The sequence below is a fragment of the Lactuca virosa genome, chromosome 1, assembly GCF_052849685.1.
Source record: "Lactuca virosa cultivar CGN04683 chromosome 1, Lactuca_virosa_CGN04683_v6, whole genome shotgun sequence".
Lineage (NCBI taxonomy): Eukaryota > Viridiplantae > Streptophyta > Magnoliopsida > Asterales > Asteraceae > Lactuca > Lactuca virosa.
This window is the reverse complement of record NC_136426.1, coordinates 78,608,160-78,614,506: the sequence shown is the minus strand read 5'-3', so window position 1 is coordinate 78,614,506 and position 6,347 is coordinate 78,608,160.

The window sequence follows — 6,347 nt, the reverse complement described above, 5'->3', positions numbered from 1 at the left end:
GAGCACATATAGACTTTCCATTTTCGTGTCTTTTGCCAATAGGGCTTAAGTGACCTTGAACTTTTCAAGTCTTCGAACATGTGGGTCAGGGAGAATTATTAGAGGAGGTGGAGGAAATGAAGCATGATTTCTATTTCCACAATACAATCGTGGAACATCATCTTCACGTGGAAAACGTTTTCCAACGGATTTAGGAAGACCATAGTTGTCAGACTTTGGCATCTATAAAACGGGAGAAAATTCAAGTTAGTTGATTGAGTCCTTAATAAAACACCCAAATTAGATATTAAGGCTAGGATCCAACACAATATTCTACAATTTGGAAGAGGGATGTTGTAATCCAACTTGCAGAACATTTGAAGGTAAGTGAATGATGATTCACTAATTTTCCACCATGAAAAACGAAAAGGGGATTAAGTTTTAAATGTATTGAAAACTCCTAGATCTTTTTAGATTCATTGAACTTTTCAATGGCATGTTTAAATCTCGATATGCCCCTCGATTTGTGACTGGGATGTCGAGGATCACAAAACAGGGTGTGAATAACCATGCAAACTTACATGGTGCCCCCAATGTTACAGTCACCTATTCGATGTGCCGGTTAACCACACACGCTCCATCGAACTATGACAAACACTGAGTCACCCTTCGCTACCTTTGCTTAGAACCCATTTAGTGTGTCGGTTAACCACACACGCTCCACTAACGTCTCAACAAGGGTACAAAGTGTAATTCCATGGAATTGCATCGATTTCACTTTTTCCTAAAGTAACTAAGATTGGGAATTTGGTAAAAACATTTAGTTACTTTATTCATTATACTTTTAATGAGGAGAGGGTTTGCCCTATCCTACCCGTTCGGCTAACGACCCTCCACCAATCAAGGAAGCGGTGGGTGAGAGTGGACACCCATTAAACGACCATTTTATAGGCCATAACCTTATACCCCCCTTATAGATCGGCTTGGTGAATGAGGCCTACTAACGGTAAGACTAGCAGTTTAAGTTATACATATATAATATTAGACTTTTAATTTTATATATATATATATATATATATATATATATATATATATATATATATATATATATATATAGTATAAGGGTGTATTTTACATTAGGGATCGGCACAGGGATCCGCACCTGCTGCTAGGGTTACCGAGGTTCGGCCAGCGAAGGCCGAGGCACCGAAGGCTCGCGGGAGAGCTTTCCAGTTGACAGCGGAGGAGGTCCGCGCAGCGCCCGATGCTGTGGTCGGTATGCATTCTTTATTTATTTATGTTGAGTTGAGATTTTATGCTTATATGATGATATGCGTAGGTACTTTTCTTGTGAGTTCTGTACCTGCCTTAGTGTTATTTGACTCGGGTGCGAGTCGATCGTTTGTGTCGATAGCGTTTAGTCGGCACATCAGTAGCAGACGAGAGGCGTTGAGTCGACCTCTGCGAGTTTCCATAGCTGATGAGCGAGCAGTGTATGCTACAGAGGTGATATGAGGATGTGTACTCGAGATCTTCGGTGTTGAGTTTCCGATAGATCTGGTCCCGATAGCGATGGGGGACGTGTGTGTCATAGTGGGCATGGATTGGTTGAGCCGATTTGGGGCTGTGACAGACTGCGAGCGACAGTTGGTGACGATACGAGACCCTAGTGGGGGAGTACTTACGGTGTACGGCGAGGGTACCCGATGTGGGTCAGCGTTCTGTTCGGCTGCCAGAGCGAGACAAAGTTTATAGCAGGGCTGCAGCGGGTTTGTAGCCTATGTGATGGACACACGAGGGGCCGCTGGGAGGCCAAGTTCGATGGATGACGTTCCGATAGTGCGTGAGTTCCCTGATGTTTTTCCCGAGGAGTTGTCGGGTGTACCTCCCGAGAGGCAGGTAGAGTTCCGTATTGATTTGGTTCCGGGGGCAGCGCCTATCGCCAAGGCGCCTTATCGCCAAGCGCCGCCAGAGATGCAGGAGTTATCCTCGCAGCTCCAGGAGCTGCTGGGGAAGGGGTTTATTCGACCGAGTAGCTCACCATGGGGAGCGCCGATCCTTTTTGTCAAGAAAAAGGATGGTTCACACCGGATATGTATTGATTACCGGGAGTTGAATAAGTTGACGGTCAAGAACCGTTATCTATTACCGAGGATCGACGATTTGTTCGATCAGTTGCAGGGAGCGTCTTGGTTCTCCAAGATTGATCTGACGTCTGGATATCATCAGATGAGAGTGCGTGACGAGGATATCCAGAAGACGGCGTTCAGGACTCGTTATGGGCATTACGAGTTCGTGGTGATGCCTTTCGGGCTCACCAATGCACCAGCAGCGTTCATGGATCTCATGAACAGGGTGTGTAGGCCGATGTTGGATCGATCAGTGATCGTGTTCATCGATGACATACTGGTGTATTCGAGATCTAGAGAGCAGCACGAGGAGCACCTGAGAGAGATTCTCGGGGTATTGAGGATGGAGAGACTTTATGCCAAATTCTCCAAGTGTGATTTCTGGTTATGAGAGGCCCAGTTCTTGGGACATCTCGTCAACCAGGATGATATTTTGGTCGATCCGGCCAAGATTGAGGCGGTTATGAGTTGGGAGGTGCCGAGATCTCCCACCGAGATCAGGGGCTTTCTGGGATTGGCCGGCTACTACCGGAGATTTATCCGAGATTTCTCCAAGATTGTTGTGCCTCTCACCAGGTTGACCCGGAAGGATGTTGCTTTTTCATGGGGTCCGGAGCAGCAGACCTCGTTTGAGACACTTCGCCAGAGATTGTGCGAAGCCCATGTGTTAGCCCTCCCGGAAGGGATGGAGGATTTTGTGGTGTATTATGATGCATCGATATCGGGGGTTGGGTGCGGTGCTTATGCAGAGAGGGCATGTGATAACGTATTCATCGAGGCAGCTGAAGCCTCATGAGACGAGATATCCCACCTGGTTGGATCGCACATGGTTGGACTGATTTAGTGACGGACTCGGCGAGTCCATACGTGGACTCGACGAGTCCACGCTGTTTAATGAAACCCTAATTCTCGGGGCCTGGCCCTATTTAAGGACCTTTATAGACACCATTTGCGGCTATCAGACCCCTAAGAAACCCTAGAGAGCAGAGAGGAGGCTTGTAGTGCAAGAGGAGGGTTATTTCATCATTCTAAGTGTGATTTTGCAATAAAGAAGGAAGGAGGACAAACAAGGAAGGTTGAGGAGCTCAGATCTATCATCCATTTCATCATAGGAGGCTACTAGAGGTACTAATCTGTGTTCAAACTCGTGTATTTGGTGTTCTAGTTGAATCTAGGGTTTTCTTGTGCCTTCTTTGGTTTGGATTCGAAGTATGTGAGGTCCCAAGGTGGAGTTCTTCTTAGATCTGGACCTTAAGAGGTCCAGAGAGTCCTATTCACATTGCTTTTTGCTACACCATTAGAGATATGGCCCTAGGTTGCCATTTTAGGGGTTATTTCACCCAAAGAAGCTTTTTGGTCATTGCATGAGTGTAAAGATCAGACCTTTACGTGATTATAGTGGTTGGGAAGGCCAGATCTATGGATTAGAGGAACAGATCTGACCTCCGAAGGTCGTTTGAGTGTGAGCATGGAATGTACTCGCCGAGTCCATGAGAGGACTTGACGAGTTGAGTCGGGTTACCCCGCGACTCGCGATCTGTGACGACCCGTGGAGCATAGGGTTGACTCAGTGAGTCAAGAGAGGACCAGGGGCGAAGAGGGCAGACGTGTACTCACCGAGTCAGCCTAGTGCACTCGGCGAGTCGGGTCAAAGTTGATCGTTGACTTTTATTGACTTTAGGGTTCTGGTCAGGACTGATTCAGGAGAGTTCAAGGAAGGGTAGAATGGCCTTCTACCCAGTTATAAAGATGAGATCATGAGAGAATATTGATCAGAATGTTATTTGAATAATAGGAGGAGGCTAAGTCAGGACGTTGAGCACGAGAGTTTATCCGACTTCATTGAGGTGAGTCTTCTCACTATACTGTACCTGGAAGGGTACCTATGTGTGACCGGAAGGTCTTGTATGCTATGAGATGCATGTGTTATATGCGGTTATATGATATGTATGTGCTATATGCAGTTATGTGATATGTATGTGTTATGTATGTTATGTATGATATGGACCGGAAGGTCAATATGGTATGGACCGGAAGGTCAAGATGGCATGGACCGGAAGGTCAAGAGGTTACGGAACGGAAGGTCGATAGGGGTAGGACCGGAAGGTCTACCGGGATTTGGGACGGAAGTCCCCTGAGACACATGGATCGGAAGATCCTATAGAGTATGGCCTGGAAAGGCGTATGTGGGGTATGTGGTATTTTGGGGAACTCACTAAGGATTTATGCTTACAGTTGTTGTATGATGTGTTTCAGGTACTAGCGAGGATCGCGGGAAGGCGCCGGCATGATCCGTACACACTGAGGGGATTATTGTATATGAGATCTTGGGACATGTTTTTATTATGACACAGTGATACTTTATGTTTTGTGATTGTCATGTGGTTGAAAGTATGTTTTAAAAATGAAAAATTGTTTTGAAAAATTACGTTGTTACATGATCGCCTGCTTGACCATTGGATCAAAGTCTGCTGGTAATCCATTTGCAAACTTGTTGACCTTGGAGAGTTCAGTTGGAATTAGGTAAGGAACAAGCTTCATCTTCTCTGTAAAACTTGCAGCATACTCGGTGACACTCATCCTTCCCTTCTTTAGGTTCTGGAACTCATTGTTGATCTCCAGAAGATCCTGCTCAGAGCAATACTGCATTTTTAGTTGCACCAAGAAATCTTCCCAAGACATCTTGCTTGCTTCACCCTTGGGCATCGTATCAGCTAGTAGCTTCCACCAGCTCAGTACTCCAGACTTTAACAGGGAAACCGCGAGAGCGGTCTTTTGTCTGTTGCTACAGTCGCAACTCTCAAACATTGTGTCCATCTCGGAGATCCAGTCCATAACTTCCACCGGTGTTGGGCTTCCAGAAAGACACGATGGTTTGGATGCCATGAAATCCTTGTATTTGCATCCACGCCCGTCATTTCCTCCATCTTGGTTATTCCTTCTAACCATTGTCGGTTCAGCTTGACCAATGGTCCTACTGTAGTTCCCTTCTTCTGACTGTCCGTCATTCAGTTCAGGCTGTTCAACAGACATCGTAGGTTCATCCCGATTTTGTTGAAGTAACCGCCTTGTTTCCTCCATTTGACGGTCCAACATCATCTGGATCATTGCTTGCACTCCTTCCATCGTGATTGGATCAGGTGCAGCTGCTACTACAGGTACTTGCTCAATCACTTGGGGTTGAGGCTACTGATTCCTGTTTCCATTCGCGTTTCCAACTCCGCTTTGGGTTCTTTCCATTTCGATCTATACACCAAATCGGAAGTTCGGTGTGTAACGACGAAAATTAAAATAGGAAAGATTTTATTTACGATTGACGTGTAAATCCCCTTATTACTCCGAAAAGTTATATGACAGTTCTAATACCGTAATTAAACGTTTAGAAATCTGAACACATAAAATTTCCAGATCCGGTCGGCAATAGACCATGGATCCGATCAAATAAAAGCATTATAAATCATATAAGGCTATAACATAAATAATTTAGCACATAAAAGCAATTTAGGCATCTAATCCTAAAGTAAGCTAGTGCTTGTGTCTATTCAGGCATACATCCTAAAATATATTAGACACACTCCTCACGATCATCACTTAGCATTCTAAGTTTAAGTCTAGAAATCCTACAAATTCCTAGTTCGCTTAAACTAATGCTCTGATACCAACTGTGACATCCCCATTTTCACGGCCAGAAAAGACCGATTTGTTTATGCTTTATTTAAAAATCAGAGTATATTTTTAAAGAAATATATTGCGGAATTTGCTCCCAGAAAAACATGATCAATATATTATCAAAGCATTTCCGAAGAAATGTATTTTGTTCATATTAAAACTTTGGGATGTCATCGTCAATACTTAAACATAAGCATAAACAGACCTTACATTTATTTACACTAGTGATCTACATCTCCTTTAATCTCTCAGTGTAAATGTCACACCCCCAAACCAAGGATGGCGGAAACGTCCGGGGGTGGAGGACTTCATGTATTGTATCATAACAACAATTGTAATAGTAATTTAAGCAAACACAACCAACATATATATAATTGAAAAAGTTACATCATTGTATGAATTACATGTTTACGAATCAATTACAATATGTTGACAAAATATGAAATAGTAGAGGCCTTAGTGTCCCATCCTCAAAAGCACTTGGTTATCTGTTTAATGATTTCCTGAGAATACAAGTTGTTTGAAAAAGTGTCAACACAAAAGGTTGGTGAGTTCATAAGCTTTTGTTTG